Raw genomic sequence first — 11,955 nt, 5'->3', positions numbered from 1 at the left:
GTTGACTTTGCTGCTCTTTGTGTTTGTTTTGTTATTCTTCACTGCCTGCAAATTATGTGCTGTGGGCTTTAACATCAAATCCTTAGTGAGATAAAGAAGAAGATACAAATACAAGTTGCAACATTTCAGAAAGGGTTTAAAGTCATTTCAGTGTAATAAAAGCTTAGTTGGCTCTGAAACGCAACAGACTGGAGAGCAAAGTTTAAAGCAGTTTTAAGTACAAGATAAAAATAAAGATAAAGACAGAAAAGAACAGGCAAGGAAAAAAATCAGGCAGGTTGACAACTTATATTGAAACACAAGTAACATAACAATACACTCTTCAAAAGGAATGATCCATATCAGGAATTGTTACTGTGGACTTCATGGTGGTTCAGTTCATAGCACTGTTAGTTTGTTTACTTTGTTTGCACAAAAATCCCCCAACTCAATGTCAGCCTTTATCTATGTGAAAATGGTGACAAACTGATTGTACAACAAACATCTTTGACACTGAATCATATCCAGAAGCAGGAGAGGAAGAGCCTCCAGCACAACCGAGAAGAATTCAGAAAGTGGTTTCTGGATGATAAGTCAACAACAAAACACTTGTCTTTTTTCAGCAGCCATTGTACGTACAGTGGTTAAACCAGCTGACCAAACATGCTGGAGTGGTCTATGCCTGCTGATTGTGACTTCATAATTGGGAGGTTTTTGAATCGGTTTGTTTTTCAGGCAAGCACTAACTTCCATAAAGAACCTTAACTTTACCAGAAAATGGCTGGATGATTTGTTAGACTGTTTCTAGAAGCAGCAGAAACTCAAATGGAATTACAAAAATGTACAAAACGTGAATTTAGTGAGGAGCAAAATATTGCTGTGCTTTGTGTTGTTATTTTCACAGGATGTTGCCGTTAGAAGAGGTAGATTTAGATAGAAAAACACTCAAAAAAAAATCTCCTGGACTTTACAGGAGTCATAAAGGCAAACAGCTGAATTTTCCCACACAGGAAGGAAGCCCATGGATATCAGAATAAGCTCATTGTTCAAGCCAACGGGTTAGTGAGATGAGCATGTGGGCTTGAAGGCAGAAGCATTGCCAAGATTCTTGCTCTGGAGCATCATATCATGGCTGACCTTAGAAAAAATAAACATATGGCATGAAAAATATAAACATTCATGCAAAGATGCAATATTATACCAGATACAACAAATGGAAAGTGTAAGCAGTAAAAACATAAAAAACATTATCAAGCACCATTAAATTACAAAATTAGCAGCAAACTGCAACTGGAGGGGCATGTACAGATTTATTTTTATTTTTGTTTTAATCAAATTTTCAAGCATGTTAAGTTTATTGTGGTACAAATGTCTTTTGCATTCCTTGTTCATGTGTGATTTTATACTTCTATCATGCTTGAAATAAATAAAAAATCCCTACAATTTGAATGTTCAACAGAAATCAAAGATACAAACAGAAAATATTGCTTTGATTCACATGAAAAACAAATGTATCCAAATCAACCTGATTCTAGTTGAGAAAGTATAATCCCTTAAATTCCATAATTTGACCACTCTTAGTAGCAGCATCTACTATCAACTATTCACAATAAATGGCAATGAGTCTTTTACATCACTATGGTTACATTGTGCAGAATTGCTGTAATTTAGTCACATTCAACAGCTTTTGACCATAAATAACCTGGTGACACAGGTTATTTATGACACAGAATCTGAATTCTGATCAACATGTTCAGGCAGCAGCTCTCAGGCTGTGGTGCAAACATCCCTGCAGCATGTCTGAGTACTCAGCTCAACACCGGTGTAAATGTCCAGTAAACTGATAAAATAGAGGTAATAAAAGTCTTCATATCTCCTCAGCATCTCCACAGCCAGCTAACATGTTCCCGGGAGGAAAGGCAGATTCTTGGTCCAAAGTTCATTTGCCAATTTTCTTTTCTTATCGACATATGACTGCGTTTACCACTCAGTCATCGCCCTGAGTGGTAAACGCAGTAGAACTTATTGACTAATTTCAACAAGAGCAAACAGAACATGGAAGACAAATAATTTGTTCAAACTTAGTCACATCTAAGGTTAAACATGCTAATAAAATGATTTTATTTCTCTGGAACCCCATGTCACGTCCACAGTGTTCGTCCAATCACCGTCGCTGTTCACTCAGACTTTAGAACTGAGCTGCTCACGGTGGAGTAGCTCTGCTACATTAGCTGTGGTTTGTTCTTTTTGTAGACTGATGTCCATAATTCATAGCTGAAAGTGTTACATGTTTGGACATGTTTGTGATGCCTGTAGTTGGAAGGAGTTTTGCTCTTACTTTCTTAGCGTCAGACTATTTTTATGATGCGTATCAATGTGAGCAGCTAATTAGCATCGAAAGCTCAACTAAAACCTGAACAGTGACCTCAAATCTCAGAAAAGCTGAAAAAGAGGCTTCATGGATCCAGAGGGAGGAAGTTTAAACTATTTATTTGATTGATTCCATCAATTGAAATTATTTGTTTTAACAAATAACATATATGGGATCTTTGGGGATCTATACTGATTAAAAATATATATTTTTAATAAAAATCAGACTACTTTGCTTCATTTAAATATTGCATGTTCATGAAAACGTAAAATAAATAAATAAATAAATTGAACTCCTGTGGACCATGAGTCGATGTTCAGAAAGAATGATATTGTTGTCTTGAGACTATTTTCAAGTTATACATTGATAATGGCAAAATGATGCGAGTTCACCCTCTCAACGGACAAGAAACTTTCATTTTGCGAAGACACTCCTTACTGGAACTGGAAGAAATTTTAAATATTCAAAATAAATGACAACAACCAAAAACAATAAATAAAACGAAAATAAAGACCACAAACAACCAAAACCATAAACAAAATGAGTATGATACAAAACTGTCCTTCAAAAAATATTAATCATCAGAATTGAACTTATCAGGCTCAGATTTACCTATCATGTGATTAATTCTTTCATTTGTCTTTGTGACACAGTCTTTAAAATCTCACTTTAGGACCAAAGATTGTAAACATGTTCAGTCCTAATTTTCCTCATAATCTCAGGCTAATACTGAATAAATTTAACATAAAAAAATCATAATAAATAACTTTAGGCCTTTATGTTAGGATCCTTGAGCTTCTGAATTGTTTATTCAGTGAAGTTACCAGCTGCAGCATCTTAAACACATTGCTTTATTGGGGACATATTCTTTCAGGAAAGTAATGCTGGAAGGTTGTGGAAGGATTCCAAAATCTTTGACCAAGGGCAGTTCTATCAAATCATTTTTACTAGTGAACCTTGATATGCCCCACCTCTGCCACCCGCCTGTCCCCAGTCAGTCTGATTGAACACACCTGCCTAAAATCACCTCCACCTCCTGTGTACTGACTCACTGTGTTCATAGTTCGTCTTTGTCTCTAGCAGCAAGCAGTGCAGCTTTTCCTCTAGTCTTTTGCCTTTAGTATGTTTGATCCTTTTGTCCTTTTCGACAGCCTCTGCCCACTGATTCTCATACTTTTTTAAGGTAAACTTCTTTGACCTTTTTTGAAGGTAAACTATTTGACTCTGGAAAATGTCTGAGTTAAGCAATATAGACCAGCCTGCCAAGTTACTGTTACAACACAAAGGATATATGAATAGTAAGAAAGTTCTAAAGAAAAACAAGAAAGTTGCACTCATTGTGGAAGAATTTAGTAATTGGAAATGATTTTGGTAATACTGACTTTATTCTTGTATTATTTTCAGTCAAACACATTTAGATGTTTTAAAAACACAAACCACATTATTTGGCAGCTTGTGTCTTTTTAGTCATTGCATTTCTTTTAATTCTCTTGAATTAATGTAATGGGGCAGCAAAATTTTAACTACGTGCAGTTTTGCATTTAACATTTACATTAACTTACTTGAATTACTGTTTGAATAATATAAAAATGTTACCCTGCCCCCTAACTCTGACATACACAGCATTTGAAATGAAAAGTAGACTAATTACCAACTCTGGACCTATGTCATTATGTCAGTATTTTACTTTATCAGTATATTAGTAATAGAAAAGAGATGTCAGGTGTCATTTAACTGCATTGTCTACTACATCCACCTCTCCATTTGAATCCATTAATGTATCATCCAGCAAACTGTGCTCATCTCTTTGTCATGATGTGTGAATATCAGAAAGTATGAAATGAAAAGTTGAAAGCTGGAGGCAAAAGGTGAAAAAGAAAGCACTAATTGAATTCTGAAAAGAGCATTGACATTTTCTTTCTCTAGTGTCGACTCGTGCCTTTTTTATGTGCAAATTTGTTCACAGGAAAGAATAAGTCAAGTTGAAAAGAATGTTATCTTTTTTTTTATTTTTATTTTTTTTATACCAGGCTAATAGAAGTATTAGCTTCATGTTAGAGGTACAACCAAAAGAGTCTGAGCGCTACTTTCAATTCCCTTTACCAAAAAGCTTTTTTTTTTTTTTCTTTTCAGTGTGACTAATGTCCAGACTTTGATTTACTGAGTCCAGGGAGCCAGAAGAAATGTGAAAGACCTTCTTAACTCGCTCCTGAATAATTACACCTTGCCTACATCCTCAAAGGGCTTCTGCTATAAATGGCTCCCTGGTCTCATACAAATGGAAGATCATGGCTGCTGCATGATGCAGTGCCAGGCTCAGGTCATCCGGGAGCTGGTGGACATTTTCGGGTCAAATCCCCATAGTCACTCATGTTTTTAAAAGGAAATTATCAGAGCATTTCCTAAAGTATCTGGCAGATGATATACCTCACTTTTTATTCAAGTTAAATTATAAAATGTCTTTATTTAAAAGTTTACACACCTGGTGAAGTGAAAGTGAAAAAACAGTCTTCCCTCTTCCGCTGTAAATGTTGCAGACAAAAATGATTATGACTAGAAAGTTTCCATTAAATCTAATCCAAGAGCAGACTGCCAACAGTGACTGCCTCGGCTTACTCTGGAAAGCAGCTGATATGTGTCTTTTTCTCAGCTGTTTGTGGTTTTTGACAATAGTAATTGAAAAATGTAACAGTCATAAGATGTTGTGTTTTGATCCTTCTTTTTCTTAAACAAGAGTTCCTCAAGTTGCCTAAATGTAGATTCAAAGATTTTGAAAATGGATAGGAACTGTTTTATGTGTCCATTTCAATGTAGATGACTTGACCTGAGTTTTGACCCAGGTCTGAGTTCAAAATTCATTTTGGTTTTGTTCACAATTTAAGCCAGAAGATAAATAAAAAGGGATTAAATAAAAATGCTATTTAGATGGATAAGTTAAGAACAGTTTGCACTGAGTCATATTTATCACAATGACTTGCTTTGCTATGTTTTACTCTGTGGACATAACCTGTCCAGAATTTGTGTGATCAATCAAGAAGACAAAATCCTTCTCTCCATTAATAGACACCCAACTTTACTTGAGTGTGTCTCCATAGACAGTGTGTTCCTCACTATCTGGGCGTAAATATGGGCAGGAACATCGGAACGTGGGCGAGCCATGAGAGAGCAGGAACTGTTAAAGCTGGTTGAAACACCAATGGAGAAGGGCTCCCCACATATGTATGCATGTGGTATATTTCTAATGAGAAAACAGATTGGCAACATAACAATCAATATTTCCCACCACCGAAGGAAGTGTTCCAGACAGCAATATCTGATGAGTAATGCAGAATCAAAGCTGTTTCCTATTTTCAATTCATCTACAGAATGGCACGACATGCAAAGAGAAAATATTAAAACATTAAAAGGATGTGTATCATCAATCTGGCTGTGTGAAGAAATGTTGGCAAAGAACGATTAGCGTGTTCTGTATTTAGGATCCATGTTTGTGTGAAACCTGGATTTAAACACAAATTTATTCCTCTCTATTTGAAATTTGCTTATTTTGTCTTATTATGTAGTAAAGAATGCAGAAAAGATGGTAACATGTGGCACAACTGAAAACTAAATCTTGATCAATTAAATTTTACAACTTGTGATCAATTTTGTTCCAAAAACTCAATCATTGACATTAGCATTTCACCACAAATAAACAATGTTTATTGCTGACAATGGTCCTCAATTAAAAAAATAAAATAAAATAAATATATATATACATATATATGCTATTTGCAAGACTATAGTATTTACATGACAGAAGTGCAAGAATCAAAAGCCCCAGTGAAGAAGTTCAATGACATGCTGATGTGAAGCTGGAGATAAAAACAACAATTTCTTCATCAATATGGTCTGAAAATACTGATAACCTCAAACAGAAACACAGATTCATTGTTGGACATTGATACTCTGTAATTCAAAGAACATTTTGCTCACTTAATCCTGTCTTAGAAATCCAACAAACATGCCAATTTAAATGGCATCATGATATTTTTCTGTTAAAAAAACAGGGCCACATATGAATTTCAAAAATGTAAACTGCAATGAAAATGGAGCACAAACTTTTGTGTCGAAGCTTTGAATTATCTCAGCATAGTTTTGAGTAAAACAGAAAAATAAGGCCAACCATCAGAAGAAAAACAAAAAAAAACAGCCACTTTAAAATATTCACGCAGGCAGGTTGGAGCTGAGACGAATGCTTTTGACTGTTTCTAAAAAAAAAAAAAGGAATTGAAAGCCAGATCGTTCAAAAGAAAACACTTTTTCTTCCCGCACTCCAGAGATGGCGTATCATTTTAATTTAATTCCATCTTGTTTAAAGTCTCATCTCATGGCATGCAGTGTTCTCACTCTCAAATTTGAATCATTTACCTGAAAGCTCGAGGGGTTTCTCTGAAAGAATGACGAAAACTGAAAAAAAAAACCTTCCACTTCGCCCTGTTATATATCCACGCTTCATGACATTCCCCTGCTCTTAAACAGGTACTATGATCAAGTGCTGTAATTTGCTCTCTCCATATCCATTTACACTCAAAACTGCTTTGCCTTTCTGCTAAAGTATCAAATTTTATACTGTTTTCTAATACTCTCCATTTCACTGGAAAAGAGGTGATTGTGAGTAAAATTTTAATTTGTATGTGCCTTCTGAAGAAATTGTAACTTCTTGAGGTTGATCGTGGATTGTCTGGTTTGGAAAATCCGGAGTAAAACTGCCTGAAATTCAGGGACAGATGAGGGTGTTGTCCTTATTCTAGGTGTGGACCAGAAGGTTTGGTCCTACTTTGGAGGAAGAAAGTTTCTCATCCACCTTGAGAGGACCTGATGGAAAGGAAACTCCATCTGTTGCTATCAGATCTTAGATTAAAATGCAGTTTTCTACACTTGCAGAAATATTTGGAGGTCTACTACAGTTTATCCAATCATACTTATCCTCTTTTGCTGACTGGGAAAAGGCTCAGCTCCATGTCTACCATGATGGAAGAAAGAGATATCAATGGTGAATTTGGAGTACAGGCTGAAATGACAAAATCAGTTTTTGTTGTCATGGCTGGTAACGAAAAACATGTCATTTTGTTCTCAACAATTTGTTCCGTCCCTTCTTGTCACAACTCCTCTGGGGAATTTTTCGTGCCTGTTTCAATGTGGATCTATTGTGTCATTGGTCTAAACTTCCTGGGTGTGTTAATTTATTAGGAAAACAGCCCTGTTCGATTTTCAGGAGCCACTATTCTGTGCAAGGTGGGAAGGATCACCAGATAGTCAGAACACTGGTTTTCCAGTTAGAGAGCAGATGTTGTCAATCAAGCTTGTGTACGCTCACACTTTTCTCCTACAAACTCAAAATTGACAGTTTACTGCAGCTACACAATTGGCAGAGAAATAACCTAGTCTTCCTTACCAGCAATCATCAGCAGTCATATTTGACTCTTGGCTCTGATTGGTGGTTTCTGAGCTGGAGAGGCATATTTCTGCAGATGCCAGTAGGACCACAGGAAGGAGGCAGAAGAGCTTCACTATTTTCATATACTATCTGCCTCTAATTATACTGCCATGACAGTTTTAACAAATATGTAAAAAATATATTTTTTTATAATTTTATACTATTTCTTGTAAAAGTAATAGGTAACTCGTAAAAGTTACCTATTACAACTTTAAATCTTAAACAAGAAAACAAAGAACAGTCCAGAGTTGGATTATTTGTTCTTTGCACACTCAGTTTCAAACAGTCTCAGAGTTACGGATCATCGAAATGCACAGCAGACTGCAGAACAGATTGATTCTCTTTATTTTCTTTTGCTCTATGGTTGACTACATGAAGAATTGGGCAGGGCACTGAAAGCAAAATTACATCAATTCATTTTGCTTTAAACCATGTCTCCCTCTGTAGATACAAAATCCCCTGTAGAATCACTAAGCTAGTGCGGAGGCAAAAAATACCTCCCAGGCCAAAACAAATAAAATTAGTAAGTTATTTTATCAATTTTAATTTGCTTTATTAAATAAATAGCCACCTTTCGTTCTTGAAGAGTTTGAATTTGTCTCCTGTGTTAAAAGACATGATGCTGTCTGATAATCCAACAAAAAATTGGAAAAACATTTTAAACTCAGAACTGTTGGTTTATTTCTAAACTCTGAAGATTCATAAAGCAAAAGTCATTCTTTTTACCTGGACCCTGTTTACTGTAAAATATGAAAAAATAAATAAATAAATAAATGAAATTAAAATATTTGTATTCATGCTCATGGAAACAAATTATGTTTAATTTTTATCTTTTATAACTCAACTTTCTTTCACAGTAATGGGTTTCTTCAGGGTCGTGCCACTTATTGTGTCTTTTTTGCAGATTCGATGGGATTTGTCTCTGGATGATGAACCTCATTATTCTCCACCACATCCAACTGCTGCTTTTCCGGCCAACGAGACATGAACAGTCGGAATATATATTTGTTAGTAAATATGTTTGTAATGAAAATGTGTTAACATTTGTAATTTTAACATAAAATCTATACCAGATATCAGTAACAACTACAGTAAAGCACATTTACAAGATTAAAACAAATAAGTCCATAAATTATGTAAACTAATGTGAGATTACAAAGAGAACAGTACATTGAATATGCTTGCTGAAATTTATCTAAAACTTACTGTGGTTGGTAACTATAATTATATATATATATATATATATATATATATATATATATATATATATATATATTTAATGGAGAAACTCTTCTTCTTTCTTTATATTTTCTGCTGTATCCCCTTACTTGAAAAGCCGTCTCAGTTTAGTCTTTAGATCACTGATGTCTGGACTGTTCCCAGCTCCAAGCTTAAATGTTGGCATATTTTTGGGAAATGATTTACTGGGCCAGTCTTCAAAACAAAATGTGTAATCACGTTTAATAATTTAGTTTTTTAATCAAACATATTATATATTCACAGTATTTCACTGGCTGTCCTAATTGTTCTGGAGCAAATTTTAAGATAACTTTTCATTTTTTCAGTAGTGGAGTCTTTTGCAGTGAGTGTACATGGAAGTGTGTATATGCCTATATGCCTTACTTATCCTTTTCTTTACACTTTGTTATTTTAATATGTTTTCATTTAATGCTATGTTTTTAAAGTACTATTTTCTGTGAACAGTGCTCTGCAAGTAAAATGTACTATTTTACTTACTAATTCCAGGTTTTTCTAAAGCTCTTGGTCCTTGATTTTTTTTTTCTTTTCTTCTGGATTATTGTCCCAACAATAACCTGGAACATTCAAAAGATTAACAATACTTGTGTAGTCAATGCTCTCAGTATATTTGGCAACAATAAGTTTCCCAAGGCCTTGAGACAGCTCTTTGCTTTTACCCATCATGCCGTTCTTCTTGGTAATGAAAAAGCTTTTTACAGGCCATCAATTGGAACTGATTTCAGTTCATTTCTAGGCTTTCTATGATTTTGTGCAGCTTCTTTTCTTCATGTGTTTACTACTTTCCCACCTTGTTGTTCCACTTTATAACAAATAGTGTTATAAACATTGATTCCTTTGTATATGTCGATTACTAGGATTCTTACTGACTTCTGGTTTCAGTTTCATAGCCCCATTGGAAATATATTTATTGAGAAACATGTTAATGCATTCAGTCCTTATTTTGCACTTATAATTTTTAGTAGTGATTGATTTTTCAAACCACACAGAAACACAAGGTTGCCCTCCAGAAACATGTTCCACAGCAGAGTGAATGTGTCACACGGAACAGACCAAAGAGTGAAAAGCCTCTCTAATGTGCCTGCTTCGCTTCTGTTCAGTGCCTCACAAACCATTTGACTTGTCAGAGTAATTTCCTTCACTTGAAATTAGCTGCTTCTAATAAAATTTTAATTCAGTTATTACAAGCACAGAAATGCCTCAAGTGCTGCCCCTAAGCCTGACCAGGCTTATGAAAATGTATCCGTCAGATGCACTTAAGCTTCTTGCCAATGAATTTTAACTTGGTGGAAATTGGTTCTCTTCATTAACGCGGCATTAACCAAACCATGAATGGAACAGGAACCTTCCTCTCTGCACTCTGGCATCACTTTTGTGTGACACTTGACAATACTCATGGGGTCCTGTGATGTTGGTAACCGCATTTATACTAAATGACTGTTAGAATCCCAGGTTGTTTTGTAGTTTAATTTCATTCTAGCTTTGTTCATTTTTGGGTTACTTTCTTAGTTTGGTTAGATCTGTCTTTTTCCTGTTTTCTTTTTGTTAACTTTATCTTAACTTTCTGATGCATGACTTATTGACTATACAGTCTTCCATGAGTGAGTTTTTTGTACCCGTGTTTGAATCATTGTGTGTTTATGCTACTTTTTAAATTTTGATTCAAAATAATGTTTAGTAAGATACTTTCTGCTGTATTTGATTTCACACAAGAATTATTTCATGTTTGAAATATTTTCATTTTTCACTTTTTTAAGCATTTTTAGAACAAATTGCAGACCATTTGTGATGATTGCTCATGGAGGGCCGGAAATAAATTCAGCCCATTTATTTCTGTTGATCCAGCATGAAAATGTCTAAAGTCTGTGTCCTGTATGGTTGTTCCAACTGTTCTAATAGAGAGAAAGTTTTGCATTATTTTTGTGTTACACAAGGGAGTTCTTTAAAAAAAAAACTTACTGAAAAAAGAGGAGAAAAGTGGATCAACAATCTACAGCTAATAACAGGAGTTGCGGAAACTAACAATCCAGAGTTTACTTTCTAACAGGTAACGATCGCAACGTTTAAATTGTATTTTCTGATATTTTATTGGACAATTACTTAGAAAGACAAGCATTCATATGTAAGGTAAGATGTATTATTTTTATGCCCAAGCCTGGTTGACCTCAGAGTGCTAATGTTGTTAGCAGCTAGCTCAGTGCCACAGAAAATATAATGTTTATTCAGTGGGACTTTCATGCTAAAAAAATAAAAATAAAAAAGCTACTATCCCCCCCACATGCTTCGTGTCTGCCCACGAACAGACACAGACATGGGGTTTCTGTACATCGGTCCAAATAGTTGGCCTATATTGGACATGAATCCAGCGTCCTACAGTGACTCAACATTAATGTACAACACCAGCATGAATTTGAGTTTACAGAAGCTAAATAAATTATTTACCAGGAGATTCAAGCTCATAAAATAACATGGGCTAGTTCGTTGTCAGCGATAGCATTGCTATCATAATTATTTAAAATGGCACAACTCACTACTCACCCGGCAGAAACAAATCAACAGAAATTTAATGCTTTTTTTTTTATCCTAAATGCTTGACCCAACCTGAAACTAAATTCTGAAACTAAATACCTGTATTCTCCAGGCTTTTTAAAACTTTCTTCTGGCTCATTGTATAATATGACATCACAGAAAATAATCCTAAATAATAACTAATTAAAATGGATTCTAAACACAAAAATAGTCTAATTATGGTAAGGCTGAACAATATTACAATATCATGAAATAAGTGTCTCATATCAGTCTGTATCAATACTTTTTTATTTGTTTTTCTGTTTTAAATATTTGGAAAACTTTACTGTTTTATTCATAGTTT

General features: G+C 34.8%; 1 long non-coding RNA gene across 1 annotated transcript; it reads left to right on the top strand.

Annotated features, from left to right (window-relative positions):
* Positions 1-3,411: 3,411 nt before the first annotated feature.
* LOC106916512 (uncharacterized) lies at positions 3,412-5,992 on the top strand. The gene is made up of 2 exons (XR_001417999.2): positions 3,412-3,533; positions 4,484-5,992. It is a non-coding gene; the product is annotated as an uncharacterized LOC106916512 (long non-coding RNA).
* The last annotated feature ends 5,963 nt before the right edge of the window (positions 5,993-11,955 follow it).

The sequence above is a fragment of the Poecilia mexicana genome, unplaced genomic scaffold, assembly GCF_051168715.1.
Source record: "Poecilia mexicana isolate PSO_F unplaced genomic scaffold, ASM5116871v1 scaffold_14, whole genome shotgun sequence".
In the NCBI taxonomy this organism is placed as follows: Eukaryota; Metazoa; Chordata; class Actinopteri; order Cyprinodontiformes; family Poeciliidae; genus Poecilia; species Poecilia mexicana.
The sequence above is the reverse complement of the archived record's forward strand: the minus strand, read 5'-3'. Positions and strand labels throughout refer to the sequence as shown.